The sequence below is a fragment of the Balaenoptera acutorostrata genome, chromosome 2 (assembly GCF_949987535.1).
Source record: "Balaenoptera acutorostrata chromosome 2, mBalAcu1.1, whole genome shotgun sequence".
NCBI lineage: Eukaryota > Metazoa > Chordata > Mammalia > Artiodactyla > Balaenopteridae > Balaenoptera > Balaenoptera acutorostrata.
The window spans coordinates 137,340,359-137,357,443 of record NC_080065.1 but is presented as its reverse complement, the minus strand read 5'-3'; the positions used below and the strand labels follow the sequence as shown (position 1 = coordinate 137,357,443).

Here is a 17,085-nt window from a genome sequence, read left to right as displayed (position 1 = left end):
TAAAAATTTTAGAACTGAAAAGTAAAATATTTGAAATGAAAATTTCCTTGAAAAGTCTCTAGAAACAGACTAGAGATAGCAGAAAGGATGGCTATGTGAAATTGAAGATAGATTATCTTCTAAATATTATTTTCTGAAGATAGAATATCAATATGTTATCCAATGTGAAGAATGGAGAAAATAAAGATTAAAACTAAATGAACAGAACTTCTGAGACTCATGTGAAAATATCAAGTGATATGAAATATATGTAATGGCATCCATACCGATAACACAACTAAAACATTTGTGAACATTCCTAAAACCCGCTGGCTTTTTGGAAAGTCACATGGCAAACACCACCTCCACAAAATGACATAGTAGAAGAAGGGCAAGGATTCCGTACATGCCCAGGGCAAATGACATTATGACAGGAAGTAGAGTGACTGTGGTAGGCTAAGATTTTCTAGAAAAAGTCTAGAACTCTAAAGGAGATTGTGCTCAGACTTGAATGCACTGAGACTGCATATCCAAGATAATGTGCGCTATTAAGAGATGCAAGCATTGTGAGCTGGGAGGAGATGAGAGAAAGGGACAAGCGATCTACTTCTAGCTTCATCTTTTGTTTCAGTATGAAGACAATAATATAAATATATATTTTAATATTATAAAGCAATATAATATATATGGTAGAGAGAGAAGAGCTAAAACAAGACAGAAAAAAAGAAAGAGGGGGAGTGGACGTAGTCGAATGTTCCTTAAACTTGGTGGGGGGAAAACAAATGTGCAGATCCAAGAAGCTCATCAAATCCCAGTTATGATAATTACCAAGAAAAACAAACTTAGGCATATTATAGTCCAATTTCTGAAAACCAAAAATAAGCAGAACATCATGAAACCAGACAGAGAAAAAAACTACATATAGGGAACATTATAGTCTCCTGTCAATAAAAATGACAACTGATACTGAAAATAAAAGAGGCTAGAAGACTACGGAATGATGATTAAACTGCTAAAAGAAAAACTCTTTTACCCAGAATCCTATGTCCAGTGAAAATAACCTTAAAATGAGGGCAAAGCAAATATATTTTCAGGTAAATAAGAAGTGCAAGAATTTATTGGCAGCAGACCGGCACTTTACGAAATGCTAAAGCATGTTATTCAAACTTAAAGAAAATGATGATAGATTGGGATTCTATAAGCTAATGCAGAGCATAGAAAGTCATAAATATATGGGTAAATACCTAGAGGGCATTATGCTAAGTAAAATAAGTCAGAGAGAGAAAGACAAATATTGTATGATATGATTTATATGTGCAATCTAAAAATTACCACAAACTAGTGAATATAACAAAAAAGAAACAGACTCACAGAAAACAAACTAGTGGTTACCAGTGGGGAGAAGGAAGAGGGGAGGGGCAACATAGGGGTAGGGGATTAAGAGGTATGAACTATTATGTTTAAAATAAGCTACAAGGCTATATTGTACAACATAGGGGATATAGCCAATATTTTATAATAACTATAAATAGAGTACAACCTTTAAAATTGTGAATTTCTATATTGTACCCTGTAACATATAATATTGTACATTAACTATACCTCAATAAAATAAAAATAAAGATACTAGGGAATGAGGGGAAAAAATGCATATTATAATCTCTAGGACAATCAACAAAACAAAGTATAGTTAAAAAGCCAATAAAATGGACTACTAAAACTATGTGATAAACCTAAAATATGGCATGAAAGAAAATATAGGGAAACCACAAATAAATAAACAAGCCAGCCAATCTGAATAAAAACAAATAGAAAAATGATAGACTTAAAGCTAACAGATTAATAACTACATTATACAAAAATGGATTGAATACTTCAATTAAAAGTGAAAGATGACTGGACTGCAAATAAAAAGCCAGAACTATATGCTTTCTAAAAATGATGGCATTTAAATTTAAGGTAAAGATAACCTAAAAGTAAAAGAATGAAAGATGATTTATCATATATATAATAAACATAATAAAACTGGAGCAACTTATATTAATAGTAAATAGAATTTAAGGCAAGGATTGTTATAAGAGATAATAAAGAAGATTTCATAATGACAAAACTGTTAGTTTTTCAGGAATACAACAATCAGAAATGTATGTGCCTATTAAGAGATCTTTGAAAAACATCAAGCAAAACTGAAAGACCTAAAGGGAGAAACGGACAAATCCAAAATACTTGTTAGCATCTTTAACATTCCTCTCTGAGTAACTTACAGACGATCCAGAAAAAAAGAAAAATCAGTAAGAATATAGAAAATAGGAGCATTATTAACCACCTTGACCTAGATAACATTTACAGAGCACTACACTCAGCAAATAGCAATTATAAGAATACACATTCTTTTCAAGTGTACATAGAATGTTCAAAAAATACAGACTATATGCTGAGCCATTAAAAAAATTCTCAGAATGTTTTAAAAGATTGTTATATTAGGGTCTGTATTCTTTGCCCACAGTCGAATTAAATCAGAAATCAATTTAAAGATCTATAAAACCCTATATATTTGGAAATTAAACAGTATACATAGAAGGAATGTATGGATCAAAGACATTACAGGGATATTAAAAAGTATTTCAAACTGAGTGACAGTGAAAACACAACACATAGAAACATGTTGAATGTGGTTAAAACAGTAGTTAGTGAGAAATGTATAGCCTTAAATGCTTATTTTAGAAAGGGAGATATATTTTTAATCAACAATCTGCTTCCATCCTAAGAAGCTAAGCAAATTAAATCCATAAGTAGAAGGAAATGCTATAGATAAGAGCTGAAATAAGTGAGATAAAAAAACAAATAGTAGATAAAATTAAAGCCCAAAGCCATTTCTTTGAAAAGATTAATAAAAATGATCAGCTCCTCACAAAAATGATATGAAAAAAATAAAAGAGAGAGCGAGAAAGCACAATTATCAACATCAGGAATGAAAGAGGGAAAATCACTACAAATCCAATTGCTGTTAGAAAGGATAATAAGAATACAGTGTTAAGTGGAAAAAAAAAAAAATCCAAGTGCAAAAAAAAGAAGCTACAGGCTACCTTTACTTAAGAAAGAAGGGAAAATAAAACTTGTAGAAATCTCCTCATTTGCACAAGAAGAAACATAGAAAGGATAAACTAGAAAGAGATTGGTTACCTATGGTATACGTTTAGGGTGAAAGGGATGGCAAAATGGGAACGGGACAAAAGGAATGGCAGAGGTAGGAGGAGTGACACTTTCAAGTATAAACTTTGTATAGTCTGAGCTATTAAAACATATTTTTTAAATATACATAAAAATATAAATAAAATCAACAAGGATGGGGGAAGAATAAAGTGAAATAGAAACAGAAGAACATAACTAATTCAAATGAATACCATAATCACAATGAAGAAGAAAAATGAACCATTCCAAGTTAACTTTTGAAGACTTTACTTTTGCTCTATACCCTCAAGCTGAAAACAAGAACAGTAAACAAAGGTTAAACTCTAGGCAGTAGATGCGTTTTTCAGTTTTAGCAAAACTAAATTGACCAAATTTAGCATTACAAAATACAAATATTATATATACTCTAGGACTGACGAAATAGGTAAGTATATTTTGGATAATGAGACTCAAGTTTCTCAATGTCAAAGAAGAGAATTACAAATGTGGAAAGGGGGAAGGCTAGAGAGAAACTTATAACATTGGAAGTATCAGTATGAAGTCATAGTTCTAGATATAGATGTGTATATGTCTATATACATACATACACATATCTATGTAGTTCTTATCTCAGTCTACTTAGGGGACTTACAAGCAATGACACCCAGTAACATGTCATGTCCAGATCATGGTTTCTAAATATGATTCTCAACAGTTCCTTGGAAAAAGACTGACTCCAGGGCTGGGGCAGACCAAGCGACATATAAATCTGGAGACTTCCAGTGAGAAAGTGCTCAAAAAATGATTAGTATACATCAAAGGACACAGACACAGTTGAAAGTGAGTCCGCATGGCCAACACTAGGAATATTTTAGCAAAAATAAATTATATCAACAGATTTTATCCAATAAATAAGAATCCAAGAGACCATTACATAAATGAGAAAATTAAATGGGAGATATGCAAAAATCCTTCCTACAGGATAATGCCAACTAAAATGTAGAAGGGAATGATAATATTAAAAAGTCATCATTTGTTAATTACCATAGTAATAATTGTTTTTGGCTAGAACTATTGATTGATGCTAAAACTAATAGGTGAGTGTTTAATGAGAAACTGGTTATTTTAATAGTCTCCAAGTATTAATACTTTTCTAATTATGAAGGGCAAAGTGGAAACTTTATGGTGGAAAAAACTTGTAGACATCAGCAAAGCCAAGTGTTCAAAGTTGACAACACCATAAAAAATTCCAATAGATATCATATGCCTACTGATTTGATTTACTGGAAAGGACACAACATTTCTGAGATATTCTTTTTTTTTTTTTAATTTATTTTATTTTATCTTTGGCTGTGTTGGGTCTTTGTTGTTGTGCGCGGGCTTTCTCTAGTTGTGGCGAGCAGGGACTCCTCTTCATTGTGGTGTGTGGGCTTCTCACTGTGGTGGCTTCTCTTGTTGCAGAGCATGGGCTCTAGGTGCACAGGCTTCAGTAGTTGTTGCACGCAGTCTCAGTAGTTGTGGCTCATGGGCTCTAGAGTGCAGGCTCAGTAGTTGTGATGCACAGGCTTAGTTGCTCCACAGCATGTGGGATCTTCCCGGACCAGGGCTCAAACCCATGTCCCCTGCCTTGGCAGGCAGATTCTTAACCACTGCACTACCAGGGAAGTCCAGTTTCTGAGATATTCTTGACAGAAACTCGTAACTCAAATCTCGTAATAAGAAAATCATTTTTATGAAGACAGAAACTGAAGGACATTCTACAAAAACCTCAAGGTTATGAGAGAAAAAGACTGAGAAACTATGAGATTAAAGAAGACTGAAGAGACTTGACAATTAAATGAAATGTGGATTGGAAATTGGAACAGAGAGCTTTTGTTTTTTGTTATTTTTTTTTTCCTTTTGCTAGGAAGGATATTTAGTGAAACAATTGGTAAAATTTGAATGAGGTCTGTATATTGGGTAATAGTATTGTACCAATGTTAATTTCCTGATTTTGAAAATTGTATTGTGGTTATAAAAGAATATCTTTGTTTTTAGGAAATACATACTGATGTGTTTAGGGGTAAAGGGTTATTACATCTGTAATTTACTCAGTACACAGTACTGAGTTCAGAAATTTGTATTTGTGTTACATAATTTACTCAGTACACAGTACTGAGTTCAGAAATTTGTATTTGTGTTACATTATATATTTATTACATTTTGTAAATATACATGTATAAAAAGGGAGCAAAAGAGAAAACAAAGCGTATGTATTAAAATGTTAACATTTAAGGAATATAATGAAAGGGTATGCAGATATTATTTGTATTATTTTTGTGACTGTCATTTAAGTCTGAAATTCAAAATAAAAAGTTCAAAAAGGATAATAAAGGAACATAAGAAAAATTATGCTAATAAATTTAATGAAAAAATGCATTGGACAAATTCCTTGAAATTTTTAACTGATAAAATACACAGAAGAGTCTAAAAATCTGAAGAGCCCTTTGTCTAGTAAAAAAATCAAACTGACTATTAAAAACTTTCTTCAAAGGAAATTCTAGGTCCAAATAGTATAGGTGATAGGTGAACACTATCAAACATTCAAGGTGGGGCTTCCTTTGGTGGCGCAGTGGTTGAGAATCTGCCTGACAATGCAGGGGACACGGGTTCGAGCCCTGGTCTGGGAGGATCCCACATGCCGCGGAGCAACTGGGCCCGTGAGCCACAATTGCTGAGCCTGCGTGTCTGGAGCCTGTGCTCCGCAACAAGAGAGGCCGCGATAGTGAGAGGCCCGCGCACCGCGATGAAGAGTGGCCCCCACTTGCCGCAACTGGAGAAAGCCCTCGCACAGAAACAAAGACCCAACGCAGCCAAAAATAAATAAATAAATAAAAATTTAAAAAAAAAAAAAAAACATTCAAGGAAAAAATGATACTGATCTTACATAAATTTGTTTATGAAATAGAAGGGAAAGAACACGTCCCAGCTCATTTTATGAAGCCAGTATACACTGATACAAAAATCAAACCAAGGCATTAAAGAAACAAGTATTAGAAACAAGCATCTCTTATGATCATAGATAAGAATATCCTTCATAACATATTAGCAAATTGTAATCTTGTTTTTAGGAAATGGACACTCGAGTATTTAGAGGTGAGCAGGCATGATGTCTGCAAATTACTCTCAAATGGTTTAAATATATATGCACATCTCCTCTATCTCCATGTGGACAGAGATAGTGATAAAGCAAGTGCAGCAAAATGCAAATTTGGTGAATCTGAATAAAGGGCATACAAGTTTCTTGTACTTTGCTTACAACTCTTATGCCATTTCACATTTTAATGATGTAAAAGGTTGCAAAACATCTATTTACTTTCACAGCTTAATAATGTGTATTTTACTTACCTATGTCACAGATTGCTTTGGGAATACAGAATACTATATAAAGACACCCTAATTAAATGCAATTTTAAAAAAATCTAATAATATTATTTCATAACATACACCAATATCCTTTGTAGTCCATATTTCATATCACTTTTCTCTCTCTAGAATCAGGTTTTGATTTTCAGAAAGAACAGTTAAATACAGTTATGGTATCGGCCACCATATCCAATCACTCATTAATTCCTATCCCATTCTCTCTTTTAAATATTTCTAGTGTTTGTCCCTCCTGCCAGTCTTTGTGGCCACTGCCAATGTTGTATCCTTGAGGCCCTTCCTGATGTATTTAGTCAACTCCTAACTACCTCTCATCCAGCTCCACTGTCAAACCATTCTTCACACAGCCAAAGGAATTATCTTTTATTCTATTAAATTCCATGCTTCCTTGGATCAAAATCTAACAATAACTCAACATTAATGAGGTTAGAATCCATGCCCCTTAGAATTTTGAATGAGACCTCAGGATTCAACCTCATTACTGCTGAAGTCTACCTCCTTGATAGGCAGAAATCTAAGATGATCCATAGTGATTCATACCCTTGTATAATCTTCTCCCCTTGAGTGTTTGCAGGATCTGTAAATTGCTTCTAACCACAGAAATATAGCAAAAGTAATGAGACACCACTACTGAGATATTGCTATATTACATGGTAAAGGTGAAGGGATTTTGCAGATGTAATTATAGTCCCAAAACAGTTGATTGGGAATTCATCAAAAGGGAGATAATCCTGGATGAGTCTAAATTAATCAAGTGGGAGCCCTTTCAAAAGGGTTAGGAACTCCAAGCAGAGAGATACTCCTGAAGAATCAGACAGTGATGAAGTGGAATGCCCATAGAGAGGACAACATGGCAAAGAACTGTGGGGGCCTAGGAGTTGAGAAGAGCCACTGGCTGACAGTCAACAAGAAAGCGAGAACCTGTCTTAGAATCAAAAGCAACCACATAAGCTTGGAAGAAAACCCTGAGCTCTAGATGAGGATGCAGCCTGGCTGACCTTGATCTTGCATTCAGCCTTGAACAAGGAACACAGAATTCTAACCTACAGAAACTGAGATAATAGGTGTTATTTTCAGCCACTAAGTTAGTGGTAGTTTATCACATACCATTAGAAAACTAATATACCTACCAAAGACCACCTGTACCTTTTTCTCTACTATGATGTGTATACGTCTTTCATATTACAAAATCTTTGTACAGGCCTACCTCATTTTATTGCACTTCACTTTATTATGCTTAACATTTGCATTTTTTTAAACAAACTGAAGGTTTGTAGCAAACACATGTCCTCGAGCAAGTCTATCAGTGCCATTTTTCCAACAAGATTTGCTCTCTTCATGTCTGTGTCACATTTTAGTAATTCCAACAATATTTCAAATTTTTGTTAATATACTACTTACAGTGATCTGTGATCAGTGATCTTTGTTGTTACTACTATGACTCACTGAAGGCTCAGATGATGACATTTTTTAGCAATAAAGTAGTTTTTAATTAAGGTACATACATAGTTTTTAGACATAATGCTATTGCACACATAATAGACTTCACAACATAGTATAAACATAACTTTTTAAACATTTTTATTGGAGTATAGTTGATTTACAATGTTGTGTTAGTTTCAGGTGTAGAGCAAAGTGAATCAGTTATATCAATATTACATATACATATATCGACTCTTTTTTTAGATTCTTTTCCCATATGGGCCATTACACAGTATTGAGTAGAATTCCCTGTGCTATACAGTAGGTCCTTATTAGTTATCTATTTTAAACATAATTTTTATATATATTGTAAAACCCAAAAATATATGTAAGTCACTTTATTGTGATATTACCTTTATTGCAGTGATTTGGAACCAAGCCCACAATATCTCCAAGGTCTGCCCATATATACTTAAAATAATGTCTTTTCATTCTGAAACCTCTAATTTATTAGAGAAGAGATGCTCAAAAGAACAGGAATGGATATAAAAAGAAGTATGGAACAATGTGGTATATGTCATTGAATGCATTGATCCTCAGGTATTTTGCCCTCTGAGTTATCCAGGGCAATGCTTCTCCCACATTCTCACCCTTCTCCAATCCAGACCTCAGTTCCTGGAAGGAAATACTGGCAGTTAGGACCCAAGCAGATGCCACTGCTATGCTCTCCCTATATAAGCCACAATGCTGTGTAGTGGTTTAATATGATTTCAAATGCATTTGTTTATGACAAAAATGATGATTTTTTTAACAGTGAAGATGTTTTCAAGAATGAAGTTATTGGGACTTCCTGGGTGGCATAGTTGTTAAGAATCCACCTGCCAATGCAGGGGGCACGGGTTTGAATCCTGGTCCAGGAGGATCATACACGCCGTGGAGCAACTAGGCCTGTGCTCCACAACTACTGAGCCTGCACTCTACAGCCTGTGAGCCACAAGTATGGAGCCCGTGTGCCACAACTACTGAAGCCCATGCACCTGGAGCCTGTGCTCTGCAACAGGAAAAGCCACCACAATGAGAGGCCCGTGCACCACAATGAAGAACAGCCCCTGCTCACTACAACTAGAGAAAGCCCATGTGCAGTCAACGAAGACCCAAAGCAGCCAAAAATAAATAAATAAAATAAAATAAATAAATTAAAAAAAAAAAAGAATGAAGTTATCGTTTTGATATAGTAAAAGGGAAACTGTGTCAGGATGTCACCATGCACATCTGTTTTTGCTGATAAGCACTCAGTAGCTCAGCTGCACAGGGTCCCTACCAGGGGCTTATCAATAAGAACATAGGGGCCACAGAAGCGCACACTTGGCTTCCCGAGGCACCCCTTTACCCTTTGCGAGTAGAGCCTGGGTACAGAATGTCACCATCCTTTGCCTGATTTCATCCTCTAGGATCTTCTGACATCTTCTAGCTTTCTCCTGGCTTCAGTCCATCTTCTCCAGGATGACCCAGCCTTGTGGCTGACAGGGTCTAGATGCTCTGGCCAGGTGACAGGCCTGAGCCTCTGAGGTGGGAGAGCTGAGTTCAGGACATTCATCAACCAGAGACTTTCCGGTCCCTCATAATATCAAATGGTGAGAGCTCTCCCAGAGATCTCCATCTCAACGCTAAGACCCAGCTCCATTAAATGGCCAGCAAGCTCCAGTGCTGGACACCTAATGCCAAACAGCCAGCAAGACAGGAACACAACACCACACATTAGCAGAGAGGCTGCCTAAAATCATAATAATTTCACAGACACCCCAAAACACACCACTGGACGCAGTCCTGCCCACCAGAAAGACAAGATCCAGCCGCATCCATCAGAACACAGGCACCAGTCCCCTCTACCAGGAAGCCTACACAACCCACTGAACCAACCTTACCCACTGGTGCAGACACCAAAAACAACAGGAACTACGAACCTGCTGCCTACAAAAAGGAGACCTCAAACACAGTAAGTTAAGCAAAGTGAGAAGACAGAGAAACACACAGCAGATGAAGGAGCAAGGTAAAAACCCAACAGACCAAACAAATGAAGAGGAAATAGGCAGTCTACCTGAAAAAGAATTCAGAATAATGATAGTAAAGATGATCCAAAATCTTAGAAATAGAATGGAGAAAATACAAAAAAAATGTTTAACAAGGACCTAGAAGAACTAAAGAGCAAACAAACAGTGATGAACAACACAGTAAATGGAACTAAAAATTTTCTAGAAGGAATCAACAGCAGAATAACTGAGGCAGAAGAAAGGATAAGTGACCTGGAAGATAACATAGTGGAAATAACTATGACAGGCAGAATAAAGAAAAAAGAATGAAAAGAATTGAGGACAGTCTCAGAGACCACTGAGATAACATTAAAGGGGCCAACGTTTGAATTATAGGGTTCCCAGAAGAAGAAGAGAAAAAGAAAGGGACTGAGAAAATATTTGAAGAGATTATAGTTGAAAACTTCCCTAATATGGGAAAGGAAAGAGTCAATCAGGTCCAGGAAGTGCAGAAAGTCCCATACAGGATAAATCCAAGGGGAAACAGGCCAAGACACATACTAATCAAACTATCAAAAATTAAATACAAAAAAAAAATATTAAAAGTAGTAAGGGGAAAGCAAAAAAACAAAAAGAAACAAAAAAAACAAGGGAATCCCCATAAGGTTAACAGCTGATCTTGCAACAGAAATTCTGCAAGCCAGAAGGGCCTGGCAGGATATGTTTAAAGTGATGAAAGGAAAAAACCTACAACGAAGATTACTCTACCCAGCAAGGATCTCATTCAGATTCAACAGAAAAATTAAAACCTTTACAGACAAGCAAAAGCTAAGAGAATTCAGCACCACAAAACCAGCTTACAATAAAAGTTAAAGGAACTTCTCTAGGCAGGAAACACAAGAGAAGGAAAAGACCTACAATAACAAACGCAAAACAATTAAGAAAATGGGAATAGGAACATACATATCAATAACTACCTTAAATGTAACTGGATTAAATGCTCCAACCAAAAGACATAGACTGGTTGAATGGATACAAAAACAAGACCCATATATATGCTGTCTACAAGAGACCCACTTCAGACTTAAGGACACATACAGACCGAAGGTGAGGGGATGGAAAAAGATATTCCATGCAAATGTAAGTCAAAAGAAAGCTGGAGTAGCAATTCTCATATCAAACAGAACTGACTTTAAAATATAGACTATTACAAGAGACAAAGAAGGACACTACATAATGATCAAGGGATCAATCCAAGAACAAGATATAACAATTGTAAATATTTATGCACCAAACATAGGAGCACCTCAATAAAAAAGGCAAATGCTAACAGCCATAAAAGGGGAAATCAAGAGTAACACAATAGTAGTAGGGGACTTTAACACCTCACTTTCACCAATGGACAGATCATCCAAAATGAAAATAAATAAGGAAACACAAGCTTTAAAAGACACATTAAACAACATGGACTTAATTGATATTTATAGGACATTCCATCCAAAAACAACAGGATACACTTTGTTCTCAAGTGTTCATGGAACATTCTCCAGAATAGATCATATCTTGGGTCACAAATCAAGCCTTGGTAAATTTAAGATAATTGAAATCATATCAAGTATCTTTTCTGACCACAACACTATAAGTCTAGATATCAATTACAGGAAAAAATCTATAAAATATACAAACACATGGAGGCTAAACAATACACTACTAAATAACCAAGAGATCACTGATGAAATCAAATAGGAAATCAAAAAATACCTAGAAAAAAATGAAAATGAAAACATGATGACCCAAAACCTATGGGATGCAGCAAAAGCAGTTCTAAGAGGGAAGTTTAGAGCAATACAATCCTACCTCAAGAAACAAGAAAAATCTGAAATAAACAACCTAACCTTACACCTAGAGTAATTAGAGAAAGAAGAACAAAAAAATCCAAAGTTAGCCGAAGGAAAGAAATCATAAAGATCAGATCAGAAATAAATGAAGAAAAAAATGAAGGAAACAATAGCAAAGATCAATAAAACTAAAAGCTGGTTCTTTGAGAAGATAAACAAAATTGATAAACCATTAGCCAGACTCATCAAGAAAAAAAGGGAAAAGACTCAAATCAATAGAATTAGAAATGTAAAAGGAGAAGTAACAACTGACACTGCAGAAATACAAAGGATCATGAGAGATTACTACAAGCAACTATATGCCAATAAAATGGACAACCTGAAAGAACTGGACAAACTCTTAGAAAAGCACAACTTTCCGAGACTAAACCAGGAAGAAATCAAAAATATAAACAGACCAATCACAAGCACTGAAATTGAAACTGTGATTACAAATCTTCCAACAGGGCTTCCCTGGTGGCGCAGTGGTTGGGAGTCCACCTGCCGATGCAGGGGGCGCGGGTTCAATCCCTGGCCCGGGGGGATCCCACATGCCACGGAGCAGCTGGGCCTGTGTGCCACGACTGCTGAGCTTGCACTCTGGAGCCCACGTGCCACAACTACTGAGCCTGTGAGCCATAACTACTGAGGCCCATGCGCCTGGAGCCCGTGCTCTGCAATGGGAGAGGCCACTGCGGTGAGAGGCCCTCACACCACAGTGAGGAGTGGCACCCTCTCGCCGCAACTGGAGGGAGCCCGTGCACAGCAATGAGGATCCAACACAGCCAAAAATAAAAACAAACAAACAAACAAACAAAAATCTTCCAACAAACAAAAGCCCAGGACCAGATGGCTTCACAGGTGAATTCTATCAAACATTTAGAGAAGAGCTAACACCTATCCTTCTCAAACTCTTCCAAAATATAGTAGAGGGAGGAACACTCCCAAACTCATTCTACGAGACTACCAACACCCTGATACCAAAACCAGACAAAGATGTCACTAAAAAAGAAAATTACAGGCCAATATCACTGATGAACATAGATGCAAAAATCCTCAACAAAATACTAGCAAACAGAATCCAACAGCACATTAAAAGGATCATACACCATGATCAAGGGGGGTTTAACCCAGGAATGCAAGGATTCTTCAATATACGCAAATCAATCAATGTAATACACCATATTAATAAATTGAAGGGGGCTTCCCTGGTGGCACAGTGGTTGAGAATCTGCCTGCCAATGCAGGGGACACGGGTTCGAGCCCTGGTCTGGGAAGATCCCACATGCCGCAGAGCAACTGGGCCCGTGAGCCACAACTACTGAGTCTGCGCCTCTGGAGCCTGTGTTCCGCAACAAGAGAGGCCAAGATAGTGAGAGGCCCGCGCACCGCAATGAAGAGTGGCCCCCGTTTGCTGCAACTAGAGAAAGCCCTTGCACAGAAACGAAGACCCAACACAGCTAAAATAAATAAATAAATAAATTTATACAAAAAAATAATTTAAAAAATAAAATAAAATAAAATAAATTGAAGGATAAAAACCTTCTCAATAGATGCAGAAAAAGCTTTCAACAAAATTCAACACCCATTAATGATAAAAACCCTCCAGAATGTAGGCATAAAGGGAACTTACTTCAACATAATAATAGGCATATATGACAAACCCACAGCCAACATCATTCTCAATGGTGAGAAACTGAAACCATTTCCACTAAGATCAGGAACAAGACAAGGGTGCCCACTCTCACCACTATTATTCAACATCATTATGGAAGTTTTAGCCACAGCAATCAGAGAAGAAAAAAAATAAAAGGAATCCAAATTGGAAAAGAAGTAGTAAAACTGTCACTGTTTGCAGATGACATGATACTATACACAGAGAATCCTAAAGATGCTACCAGAAAGCTATTAGAGCTAATCAATGAATTTGGTAAAGTAGCAGGATACAAAATTAATGTACAGAAATCTCTTGCATTCCTATACACTAATGATGAAAAATCTGAAAGAGAAATTAAGGAAACACTCCTATTTACCATTGCAACAAAAAGAATAAAATACCTAGGAATAAACCTACCTAAGGAGACAAAAGACCTTTATTCAGAAAACTATAAGAAAATGATGAAAGAAATTAAAGATGATACAAACAGATGGAGAGATATACCATGTTCTAGAATTGGAAGAATCAACATTGTGAAAATGAATATACTACCCAAAGCAATCTACAGATTCAATGCAATCCCTATCAAACCACCACTGGCATTTTTCACAGAACTAGAACAAAAAAATTAACAATTTGTATGGAAACACAAAACAGCCCATATAGCCAAAGCAATCTTGAGAAAGAAAAATGGAGCTGGAGGAATCAGTCTCCCTGACATCATACTATACTACAAAGCTTCAGTAATCAAGACAGTATGGTACTGGCACAAAAACATAAACATAGATCAATGCAATAGGATAGAAAGCCCAGAGATAAACCCGCACACACATGGTCACCTTATCTTTGATAAAGGAGACAAGAATATACAATGCAAGGAGAGACAGCCTCTTCAATAAGTGGTGCTGGGAAAACTGTACAGCTACATGTAAAAGAATGAAATTAGAATACTCCCTAACACCATACACAAAAATAAACTCAAAATGGATTAAAGACCTAAATGTAAGGCCAGACACTATAAAACTCTTAGAGGAAAGTATAGGAAAAATACTCTATGACATAAATCACAGCAAGATCCTTTTTGACCCACTTCCTAGAGAAAGGGAAATAAAAACAAAAATAAACAAATGGGACCCAATGAAATTTAAAAGCTTTTGCAGAGCAAAGGAAACCATAAACAGGAAGTAAAGACAACCCTCAGAATGGGAGAAAATATTTGCTAACAAAGTAACTGACAAAGGATTAATCTCCAAAATATACAAGCAGCTCATGCAGCTCAATATCAAAAAAACAACCCAATCCAAAAATGGGCAGAAGACCTAAATAGACATTTCTTCAAAGAAGATATACAGATTGCCAACAAACACATGAAAGGATGCTCAACATCACTAATCATTAGAGAAATGCAAATCAAAACTACAATGAGGTATCACCTCACACTACTCAGAATGGCCATCATCAAAAACTCTACAGACAATCAATGCTGGAGAGGGTGTGGAGGTAAGGGAACCCTCTTGCACTGTTGGTGGGAATGTAAATTGATACAGCCATTATGGAGAACACTATGGAGGTTCCTTACAAAACTAAAAATAAAACTACCATATGACCCAGCAACCCACTGCTGAGCATATACCTGAGAAAACCATAATTCAAAAAGAGTCATGTACCACAATATTCATTGCAGCACTATTTACAATAGCCTGGACATGGAAGCAACCTAAGTGTCCATGGACAGATAATGGATAAAGAAGATGTGGCACATATATATAATGGAATATTAGCCATAAAAAGAAACGAAATTGAGTTATTTGTAGTGAGGTGGATGGACCTAGAGTCTGTCATACAGAGTGAAGGAATTCAGAAAGAGAAAAACAAATACGGTATGCTAACACATATTTATGGAATAAAAAAAAAATGGTTCTGAAGAACCTAGGGGCAGGACAGGAATAAAGACGCAGACGTAGAGATGGACTTGAGGACATGGGGAGGGGGAAGGGTAAGCTGGGACGAAGTGAGACAGTGGCATCGACATATATACACTACTAAATGTAAAATAGATAGCTAGTGGGAAGCAGCCGCATAGCACAGGGAGATCAGCTTGGTGCTTTGTGACCACCTAGAGGGGTGGGATAGGGAGGGTGAGAGGGAGAGTAAGAAGGAGGGGATATGGTGACATATGTATACGTATAGCTGATTCACTTTGTGATACAGCAGAAACCAACACACCATTGTAAAGCAATTATACTCCAATAAAGTTGTTAAAAAAAAAAAAGAAAAAGAACATATGAAAAAGCAACTATGGTGAGAGGACATTTAGACTATAAATGTCCACAGTTTGTGAGGACTATTCGAGAGTGTTTGGTTTGGATAAGGCCACTCTTGCCTTATCTAAATAGCTCTGCAAAGACCGTGGGGCATTAGCTCCTGCCATGGTAAAGGCGACTCTTTTACTGGCATTGGCGAAAGCCTGTGTAGCAGCCCCACGAAGACAATCATCTTGCCCACTAACACCACTACATCATTCCCTAGCAACGTGCCCTAGCAACTGGGAAGTTTTCACTTTTGTTTGGCTGGCGGATGGTTAAGCCATCTCTCCCCAAGAACCGACTCGATAAAGTACACCTCGAGCAAAATTTGGACTTTTATCCCCTCATCTCCCCGTGCGAGGAACAATAGTTTAATTAAACTATCATTTGTTTGGAGTACGTTATCTCTTTATTGGCTTGTTAAGACACTATTCTGTATACTACCAGTTTGTGAAATTATTGTTAAGTCCCACAGTAAACCTGTGTTAAATAAAATATCGGCAGACCGTCTCTGTCTCTGAGAATAATGTCACCCTCAAATCAGACAGACAACAAATACATGAAAAAGAAAAAAACATGTAATTTGGGGATAAAGGAACCACAATGTTTTTAGTGGAAATGAAACATTTGAGCCATTTTTATAAAAGCATTTCTTTCACTTTTGGTGGGATAATCAACCAGAATGGCATTTATGAAAAGGCAATTTGGCAATCTTAAATAAAACGGCATTGAGAGTCTCTTTAACTCAGCAATTTCACTTCTAAGAACCCATTCTATAGAAACACTACATGTTGTGCATATGTAAGTTCCATCAGTGTGCCTGCTTCTGCACAGTCTAAGGATAATCAGATTAGGCAGGAAAGGCTTGATCCAGCAGCTCCATGACATCAACCAAGCCCCTCAATACTCTAATTACATAAAACAAAAATAAATATGTCAAATTCCTATTTTTTTTTAAAATTAATAGCTACTTTATTTATTTTTTTCTATTTATTTATTATTTTTTTTAGCTGTGTTGGGTCTTCGTTTCGTGCGAGGGCTTTCTCTAGTTGCGGCAATCGGGGGCCACTCTTCATCGCGGTGCGTGGGCCTCTCACTATCGCGGCCCCTCCCGTTGCGGAGCACAGGCTCCAGACGCGCAGGCTCAGCAGTTGTGACCCACGGGCCCAGTTGCTCCGTGGCATGTGGGATCTTCCCAGACCAGGGCTCGAACCCGTGTC

At 36.7% G+C, this 17,085-nt stretch overlaps 1 pseudogene; it reads left to right on the top strand.

The window, feature by feature from the left end:
• Positions 1–249: 249 nt before the first annotated feature.
• LOC103015604 (60S ribosomal protein L36a-like) lies at positions 250–592 on the top strand (annotated as a pseudogene).
• The last annotated feature ends 16,493 nt before the right edge of the window (positions 593–17,085 follow it).